Source organism: Medicago sativa, chromosome 4 (genome assembly GCF_051527215.1).
Source record: "Medicago sativa cultivar Bolivia chromosome 4, Bolivia_mono, whole genome shotgun sequence".
Lineage (NCBI taxonomy): Eukaryota > Viridiplantae > Streptophyta > Magnoliopsida > Fabales > Fabaceae > Medicago > Medicago sativa.
Genome location: NC_140752.1, coordinates 91230800 through 91241674, shown reverse-complemented (window position 1 = coordinate 91241674; position 10875 = coordinate 91230800). Strand labels below are relative to the sequence as shown.

Below are 10875 nucleotides of genomic sequence, written 5' to 3'. Positions count from 1 at the left end.
CGAACTATGGGTTACCTAATCCCGTCTTCTACAAATTCATAAATTTCAATATTATTGACTATGAAAATATGACGACAACAACAACAATCTCTTCAACATGAAAAAAAGAATATATATATCACTATTGACCCAAACATATTTCACACACTTTATTAACCTTTTTATCATTGTCATAACTCACCCTTTATTAACACGTTGCTTTTTTGTATAGCTAAAAAATAATTAATTAGTAATGCATATGATTACTATATTTTTTATTTTAAAAATAATATAACAACATATATTAAATTTGAAGAATTCATATAAATCCTCCAAAACCCTCCTCCAATACAATTTTTTAGTTCCCCCAAATGAGGAGGGTTTAGTTTTATGAAGAAAAGTTAACCCCCAAAGCCCTCCCCTCACATTTTCCTCTATTTCTTCCATTTGCTCATTCTTTTTTTCTCAAGCCTCCCTCCCTTCCCCTTCAAACTCGCAAACAAAGCCTAAGTGTATTTTTGAAGTACATTTTATATGAGGAATAGTTATTGTGAATTTTATTTGTTTATTGGCTAAATTTACTATTAGTTTTAAAAAAAAAATGTTTTATTTTTCTTGATGTGGCCACCTCATAAAATTATTGTTAGTTTCGCCGCTGTCTCTAATTGTGCATTTTCCTCTCATAACTCTAATATGTAGTAAACAAATACACTATCATGCCATCACTGTTCATACTCAAGTTCTTGTTTCTGTATGTGTTTATTTTGTTTCTCTTAATATCTATTCTCTCTTGATTGCAGGAGGAAAATGGATGCTACCTTTGTAAATTTTCTTTTAATGTTTCCAATCATTTTTGCTATTCGCATAATATTGGGGTGAGTTTTTATTTATTTTTATGTGTTCATTAAAAATCGGAAACCAATTAATCTCATAGATATGTATTTGCTTTTGCTTAGGGAGCTGAAGCCTAGAAAGGTCATTGTAGTGCCTGCCTTAGCAATCTTGTTGTACTATGGAAGAAACTATCATTGGACTCTGCTGTATGCAGCGGAGCTGGTGCGCTGTCTCTTCCCAAAGAGACGGACTTCATGGAGAAGTATGTACAAGAGATATTGGATTTGTCTATTTATAGAAATCAAACTATTGCATTCAGTTACTATTTTGGTTACTTTGATATTATTGTGATCAACTCATCTTAATTGGTCGATTTTGTTGATGATTCTCATAGTTGAAAATCAAAATCCTATTAGTTTTCCGCTTCCCGCACGCGCCACTTTTATGCATGTTTTGCTGAGATTTTTTTTCTTTCAATTTCTTCGGTTCTTGTTAAAATTGACCACTTTTGATTTTATTTTTTTCTTTTCTTTTCTTCTCACGCACAATTGTTTTGTTATTTGCGTAGTGTATTATTGTTTAGAGACATGATATTTGAACAACCATATTTGTACAACATACTTACACCTAATAAAATTTTCCCTTCAAATGGCATGCATGCAAACCGAGGTTGATACAGACCATTATAAAAGTGGCAAATTGTATCAGGTTCGTATATGTATATATGTCTTCCGTTGTAGCATTAAGATGTATTGTTTATAAGCATCTTCCCACTCTCAGTTTTATAGTATAGCACGTTGTATAACACTCTCATCATTTCTGTGTTGTTTATAAGCATCTTCCCTCTCAGTTTTATAGTATAGCACATTGTATAACACACTCAAAGGCCAATATACCTTACCTCAGTTTGAACTTGTCTTCCATTAGCAACCTATGAAGTTAATTTAATTCCTTCACTTATGTTAGGATAGTTAAGTGGTATGCATCCTCTTAACACATAATATGAGGCTAGGTTGGGGTGCTGGAACGGGTAAACTTGTGTTCTTTACCTGCGGTGTACATGCAAGTAATTGATGCTGATAGTTCAGTACAGTCGAATGTGACTTGTATGTAATTAAGGCAATCTTGGCTTCCTGAGGGTGAATGTACAGATGGAACAAAGCTGAGTTGAGGATTGTTTTTTGGGTGAATTTTGAGAGTATCTGTTATTTGAGTAGTAATTGAAACATACTTAAGGAATATTATGTACTGATGGTAAGAAAATTAAGGTTGTGGGAATTGGCTTTGTTTTGTTGATAGTTAGGAAAAGGTTGAATTATTATGTTGAGCTTGAGATGCTGCACTGTCTGTGCTATGTGGAACAACACATACATTTGTTTATATGTTATTACACTAATTACTAGTAGTTACAAATTTGAATGTTGGTCATTGTTTAGGAATAAATATAGTACCATTGTGAATCTTTTGTTCATTGAAATCGTTATCTGTTATAAGCATTATCTGTTATGTTTTTTAGACGTTTGCTCAACAACCGTGTCATATTTTTGCTCTACGATGAAATGGACCTAGAATTAGTTTTCTGGTGCCAAGGTAGGACATGATTTTTTTTTTCCACTGCAGCAAACGGTAACATCCAGCTTGTTCCCACTGCAGCAAAGAAGCAAAATGACGATGAATGTGAGAGTAGGATGATCTCTCAAACTGTCACCACTGTAAACGGGACGATCATCCATCAAACTGTCTACATACACCACCACCGGATGAGCAGTGGCGGAGCTAGGTAGGGACATGGGAGGGTCATTGCCTCCCCAAAGTCCCAAAATTTTCATTTTTAATAGGTATGTATATACATTTTTACCTAAGTTATATATATATATATATATATATATATATATATATATATATATATATATATATTAACATTTGCATCTATCTTTCAAGTCTTTACATCTGGTGTAGTGGTCAAGTAGCGCGCCTATGACCTTTCTTTCTTGAGTTCTATCTCTACCATGAAAATTTTAGCTGACTTCTTCGTTTTTTTTATAAAAAATTAAATTAGTTTGAAAATATTGGAAAGGAGAGTTTTGAACCACAGTTTAGCGCGCCTATGACCTTTCTTTCTTGAGTTTGATACCTGCCATGAAAATTTTAGCAGATTTCTTTGTTTTTTTAAAAAAAAATGCTTTGAAAAAAGGAGAGTTTCAAACCACATTTAAGGGACCTAAATAAAATCGCACAAACCACTTGAGCTACAACTATATATGTAAGTTTTTACAAAATATATATATATATATATATATATATATATATATATATATATATATATATATATATATATATATATTAAACATACTGCCCCTCCATAAAAGTATTGTTGGCTCCGCCTCTGTGGATGTGTGGAGTTCTATGGAACTATCATTCTGATTGCTATTACCACAATGCATATTACGTTTTTCTATTCTTCTATACATTCTGATTGCGAATACCACCGTGCTTTGTTTTGTTTATTAAGATGGCTTATTTCTTCAACCAAGTCGGTGGCAACGGCAATGATGGACCCAGCACCCAATGATGTTGTGTTAAGATCTGAAGAGTGCTAGATTTCTACAGCTGTTCCCAAACTCTACTAGAAGTTGCTATTTCCCAAACTCTACTATTGTGAATCTTTTGTTCAGACCTAGAATTACTTCTATGCTGTTTGATATATTGTTTGCATCAGGAGGTGTTATGAGTCATGTGATACTCATACATACTTATTAATATCTTTTATGTTACATGCATGTTGACTAAAACTACTTTTACTATGTTTAAGCTTGGCCCTTTATTAGTTCACGTTTTATACTCTTAAAGCTTAAATTGTTTTTAATTTTTAATTTTTATTTACACATAACACAATTAATAATAGAGACATTTTTTTTTTAAGAAGAAAGGTGAAATATTAAATCTAAATAATAGAGACATTTTACTGCAACTTTGTTCCAACAATGTAGACCTTTTGCATTCATCATTAGGAAATTTGGTAGCAAATCATATCTAAAACCTTGTAGTGCTAATTCCCTACCACACCTTGCATAATACCAAAAAAGTCATGACTTATCGGTATCAAAGCAATGGTAGGTATTTGATTGTGCTTTTGGTCAAAGAGAATAAGTTAGTTGACTTATGGAAGTTCTATGAAGGTGTCCTTTATCATGGGGTTTTCCTTAAGAATAAGTATCTGTTTGGTTGGCGGTGGGAAAGCCAAACCCACGTTTCAAGGAGCTATTTCGTGGAAATCTAGAAGCTTACTTTCCTAGCTTTTGCTGCAACGTGATTTCCTACCGGCGTTTTGAAAAAATTAAGCCATTCCAAACACACAGTAAATTGTGGAATTTCTACTTGTATTTTCCAGGTTTTTGGTTGTTGATTGTTTGAGTTTTTGTAGATGCTTTTTGTGATAAACATTTCCTTCCCTTAATGCATGGTTTATTTCTATAATAATTTATCTCCCTTCAAGCAAGTTTACAACCTTAGATATTGTAGGTCTATGCGATGGTGATGGATTAGTGCACACGAGAGTTACTTTTAATACATTTTTTTGTTTCAGTTGAGTTTACCTCTGACCCCTATCTCTCATCAAACAGTTGCATATAACTTTCAATCTATTCCAGATACAAGGCCTGCATTATTAATTTTTGTCATAACACTTTTACGCAATGAAAATGACAAATGTTTCCATTGACGACTATTAAGAGGGTGACTTATAATGCCAAACATGGATATGAAGTTGTACGGTAGAATACATTATCTAGAAGGCAAACACAATCATTCACTTGGCATGTAATTGATATTGCTTTTTCCTATAAAAGTTTTCAAGACCACAACTCCAAAACTGTAAACATCAGCCTTGTAACTCAAGTAACCTCATAAAGCATATTTTGGTGCCATATATCCTCTAATAAATAGATATTATGATTCTTAATTAATAAGAAATTACGAGTTTTACTAATTATCAAGGGGGAGATAACTGAGATTGTGTCCCCACTCGGGTGATAATATGAGTCTTGTCCTCTACATCAAGCTTAGCCAACCCAAAATTAGACATTTTAGGGTTTAAATTCCTATCCAGTAACACATCAGTAGCAGGGCCGGTCCAAGAGTAAGGCCACTAAAGTCCTTGCTTTAGGCCCGCATCAAAAAATAATTTTCCATTAGATTTTACAAGCAAAAATGCCTCATGCTCTAACAAAAAAAGCATCATATATTCAAATGTTTTAGACCCCACTTACTACTAAAATTTATTGGACTGGCCTTGAAATCATTAGCTTTGTATCTCGATGAACAGCCTTGAGTCTTGATTCCTCGTGAAGAAACACGAGACCTTTTGCTATGCGGATGCAGATCCTAAGCCTCGATTGTCAATCAAGTCGAAGCTGTTAAAAAAAAAAAGTCGAAGCTGATTTTCGGAACCTATAGAATGTGCAAAAATAATTTATATATAGTTGGATAAATATGCATGGAAGTTATGGTTGAATTAATATGAATCGTTAGCACTTATCTCGCAAAACATGTAATAATTAACAAAGCAAAAGATACATATATGTTTATATATTGTATCTTTTGCCTTGTTAATTATTATATGTATAACATATCAAGTTTATTTTATCTGGATAGTTGACTGGAGTTTAAAGAAAAATGCATAACATATCTGCACAGGGGCGGAGCCACCCCCCAGCTAGGCTGGGCTAGTGCCCAGGCTCAGCTCCAACTTTCCTTTGTAGCCAGCCTAGCCATTACTACAACTTTGAGCTTTTCCTGCGGATTTTTGGGCTAATTCCTGCAGATTTTCCTGAGATTACTACAACTTTGAGCTTTTCCTGCGGATTTTTGGGCTAATTCCTGCAGATTTTCCTGAGCTTTTCCTATGGAAACACATTTCCTGCAGATTTTGCCAAGGATTTAGGTTCCCAGGTGAGGTAATACTAGGATTTTGCCCAGGCTCTAGAAAAATCCTGGCTCCGCCACTAATCTGCACTGTAGAGTGGTTGATGTAAGTACTGATATTTGGTATGTGCCAATTTACATAGAAATGCTTGTTGATATAAAAGGGATGAACTGGAGACATTATTTATACGATTGAAACTAATAAATAGTATCTTCTATCCGCTCTGAAAGGCTATGGGATTCAAGAAATTCACCCTTTTTTTCTTTCCTCTTTTACTTGTTCCTTTGATGTTGCATTTCCTCCAAAAAATGCCTTCCAAACAATAAGGACTAGAAACAGAGCTGAAACTCCAAATCCTACTCCAACGACTATTTCACGCCTCTCATTCTTTTGGTCTGAACAAGGTTTATAATATGGAAGAAAAACACAAGATAGCTATTCTGGTTATAAAATAACAAATAGAATGGTATAATATTTAAGTCACAACCGCAACTTTTAGAAATCAAGTTTCGATTAAATGCATAAGAAATGAAGTTAAACTATGCTTAGCCATGTCACATTAGTAATAAACTTCCCATGGATAGAGACAATGAAACATAATTCAATGCCTTTTGAATGCTTTCATGAAAAGAAAAAAAAAACTCTGCTAGTCTGCCATATACCAAGGTCTGGTTGAAATGGAAAGATTAAACCAACAAGCGTATGATCCATTTATATGCACAAGGATGGTAGTGGAGAATGAGAGAGCTGTTAAACTGCAATGATAACTAAACTCTATTCTTCTGCGGCAGAACTTGACCCATTTTATATTATGTAAACATCCCTTAAGGAAACTGAAACATGTAAAATGATACTAGCAGTTAATATTCTTCATCACAAACAATAGGGAAATTTGATATAAGGGGGCCATAAACTCCCCCGGCAGGAATCCTAGTAGTCTCCTTATTGAATGTTAGTTAATAGTCATATTAAATGTTGATAATATACACGGTTTTTGGTGCGATTCATCTTCAATATTAAAATCCTTCAAAACTAATCTTCCCTGGAACGGAGGTTTTTTCTTGTTAAATCATGGACCGGCTAACAAAAATACTTCTTTAATTTTGGTTAATACCTGAAAATAGATCAAATAAGCGCTTCCCAAGACTTCTATATGTCTTATCGATTGTAAATTGTATTTCATCAAAGTGGAGATGCACAATATATTTCCCATTTTCCAAGCAATAGTGAAATTAGGCAAGTGAAATGGGAGAGGCCAGCTGTTGTGTATAGTTCCAACATACCTGAACATGTCAATTACGTGTGTATTTTGGAAATCTCCGTCATCCATAAAGTCCCCATTGCTCCTGAACCCCCAGTGCTTTTCATAATCATTATAATATTTAGCAAAGTTGTTAGTTTTAATTCAAATTAGTTAGGACAATATCAAGTTAGTTGAGATAAGGATTAGTAAAAACTGTTTGTTAAGTTTGTTAGCTAATTTTAGGAAGTTGGTTAGTTTTGAATAATTACTTGCATAACAAGTAAACGACATAACTTGTATATAAATATGATGTAACACCAGAAATTCATTGATGATGCAATAAGATGTTTACAATCGCATAGTATTCTCTTCTCTTTCTCTATTCTCAAGTATCTCTCTCTAGAACAATAACTTGCACTGCAAGTAATTGGTGTTGTGCTATCAAAAGCCACCTACCACTTCTCCATATCTAATATAGAGATTATCTTTACCATTTTTCATCGCTTGTGTACTGCTTCCACCACAATTAACATGCAAACAACTTGAATCTGCAATGATAGAAAAATGAAGTTAGAAAAATATCATAGAACAGTTGTGCATCATCTATGATGCTACTTCCAAGATGATAATTGTGTACTAGTATACGTCCAAAGATGGTTGGTTCTCGTCCAAAGATGGTTGGTTCTCTGAGACTTGATAAAGTCGCAAAAAATTTCAAATATAGAATAGTACGTACTAATACAGTGGAACATTTTTTAACATTGAGGACTTCTGTATCTGTCAAGAATCAAGGAAAAAATGATATCACACTTCCAATTTTCAACATAATTTACTCAAATAATTAAAACAAAGGAAAAATAAATAGAAAGGGTCTTACAAGTGCATTGGCCCCTAAGGATATGCCAAACAAGTTTAGGTTAAAATTCCTGAGAAAGTTAATCAAGGTGAAAAGTTCATCAGTTTTACAATAACATCAAGATTGAAGATAAATGATGTTATTTATACACAACTCATTACACGTAGCTTGTTTCCAGTTAGGAAGCTGAAAAGAAGAAAATGAAAATTGTTTAAAATTACACCATTTCAACTTTAAGACAATGAAAGGGAAAATAAGGGTACACATGTCTGTTAAGAGAGTATGGTAAAATGATTTGTGGATATTTCAATATGATACACAGTCTACTTATACAGGGAAAACACATTCAGAAGCTCAAGCGTTCTGTGATGTAACTAAGCATATTCGATTGTAACAGTTTCAACCACATATTCAACTTAACACATAAATAGGCTACTATACTGATTAACTGACTCAGACATAGGCTTCAAAATCTAAAGCCACCATTGTGATCTAATCGAAGGTCTCAAATGGGAGCTTTGGAAAATGATTACAGGGGAAATATTATGTGCCACCTATATTTCTTTTTTTTATTTAACAAATGTGAGTAATAACTCTTGGTAGCTGCAAGGACAATATTATGCAGAGATTAGGGTTCGAGAACTCGAACTCTCCACTTCTTTATATTAAAACATTATGTGTGAGTTCAACCACTATACTACTTGACAAAAAAAAACGAGTCATTTGCAACGGTATAACAGTGTGGTTTGGATTGGTTTCTAATCAAAAAAATGTCTGAACGAATGAAATTTTCATCAGTTCGGTTTTTATTGTTCTTCAAAAATGGAACCGAACCGAGCTAATCAGTTTGGTTCGGTTTGATTGAAAATACAATAACAAAAAATCCATTTTCTCTTAGATTTGTATTTCATGCATACAACATACTCAAATATTTCATGGAGCTTTGTATTCCATTTTTTTGTTTTCCATGTTCTTTGTATAACTAACAATACTCAAATATTTTATATATCCATTCATCCATCATTCATCAAACTCAAATATTTCAATCATCGATACATCATTCATCAAACACGAAAAATAAAATAAAATAAAAATTCTAAAATTAAAACATGCTCAAAACAACAAATCCATGCAAGCTAAATTAAAAAAAAAAATCCAAACTAAAATTTCAAGAAAATTTCAACTTGCACTACAAGAAATGTTGCATTTTGCCAGGGGCATAAGCCCTCCCTGGCAAAATGCAGAAAGCCTTGGCAAATGGACGTTTGCCAGGAGTTTTGTCAGAAGCAGAATACCCAGCAAATCCGCTCATCGCAAATGACCCTGCTAGGGCTTTAGCTCCTGGCAAATGCGTTCCTGACATAGGCCCTGGCTCAACCCCTGGCAAAATGTGTCTGCATAAATATAGACTTTTCTGACGCATTCTAGTCAATGCAGGCTTTTGCAGACTGTGTCAGCATCACATCAGTCTTTTTCAAAACATGTCAGGGACTTTGCGAGGGGTTAACCCCTGGCAAATTGTGTTCGGTTAATTTTTTAAAAAATGTTTTTTATTCGTTAAAAAAATAAAAATATTAAAATTTAATAATTAAAATAATTTTAAAAAAGAATTTAAATTTTCTTTTCGAAAATTAATTAAATTTAATTATTAAAATATTTAAAATAAACGTTTTTAAAATGTTATTTTAATTTAATTGGTTTAGAAAAAGAAGTTAACAATGCAAATTAAAGTAATAGAACACATAAAATAATAGGTCTAGCAGCATTGAAATTAAAATTGTGCAAAATATTACATACATAAGTATCAAATAGGTAGAAATTGTACCGGGAAGTATAATAAACTTTCCCAAATATTACCGACCAAGAAATTAAATAGATAAAGGCACGAGAGAATATATCATAACATTGGGACTTCAATCCTCATCATCATCCATATCATCCTCCTCATCTCTATCAACTGGATAAGGCTCAACATTGGGACTTAAAACCGGCGCTCTAGTGTGAGAGGGATCTTGAGCCTGCGCTTGCCTAAACTAAGCCAGCTGCTCCTCATATGACCTTTGGCGGTTAAGCAAATCTTGCACAACGGCCGCTTGACTCGCCATCTGCTGCGCGAACTACTCTTGTGTCAATCTATAAATAAGCTCCCGCATCTCTGGCGTCAGCTCAGGCTGCTGGGAGGATCCTTCACCATGATTGAGGCTAAGTCTAAGGGTTGATGCAACACTACCCTTCCGGTAGTTGGCGGCTAAGTTTCCAAGACCATATAGCTTCCCTTTCTTCTTGTCGCCAGCAACTTTTGTCCAAGTGCGGAAGGACAAAGAATGATCAACAGTTGACCCTTGAGAAATAGCCTCGGCAAGCTGCCGGTCATACTCCTCATGTTCAAATAATAACAAAATAGTTAAGGACACCACTTGAGAGTATTCAATGTGTATGCATCATTCACACTGAGTTTATGCTTTATAGTCTAGTAAACCAACAATTCCACACCTAAAGCATCAGCGACCATATCATTCATCATGTTGAATTGTTCATCGTTGAATTGCTCGTTGTCATCCACATTTATTCCACTACTCGAAGCTTGTGCATTGACTCCCGCCCCAAAATTTTGAAATTGTTCACCGTTATAAATCCAAACCCAATAATCAGGCATAAATTCAACTTTCTCCAAGTGTTTCTTCACTTCATTGGGGTCAGTCTTTATATATCTACACGCACATTTCAGACACGGACATCTTATCCCTCCATCATCTTTACAAACTTGTTGTCCCCATGCCCATGAAATAAATCCGTGAACTCCTACAAAATGGGGTTTTAATCCTCTTCTTCCCGGAAACGTTCTGTCATACATCCAACTACGATAATGCTGATAATACTCCATCTTTGGCACCTTCAGCTATAACGTTCACATATATAACAATTAGTTTTTTTTTTTCCTTAAGTATCACTACTAACACAAACTTTTTCAATAAACACTTTTTATACTTTTTCATTTAAGTTATTTTTTTAATTCTAATTACTTATAATAAAATCAGT

The 10875-nt window shown here is 33.9% G+C and overlaps 3 pseudogenes; all 3 read right to left on the bottom strand.

The window, feature by feature from the left end:
- Positions 1-4294: 4294 nt before the first annotated feature.
- Positions 4295-5917, bottom strand: LOC146933697 (putative LRR receptor-like serine/threonine-protein kinase At1g53440; annotated as a pseudogene).
- Positions 5918-5951: 34 nt separating this feature from the next.
- Positions 5952-9259, bottom strand: LOC146933696 (putative LRR receptor-like serine/threonine-protein kinase RFK1; annotated as a pseudogene).
- Positions 9260-9579: 320 nt separating this feature from the next.
- LOC146933695 (uncharacterized) lies at positions 9580-10271 on the bottom strand (annotated as a pseudogene).
- Positions 10272-10875: the final 604 nt, after the last annotated feature.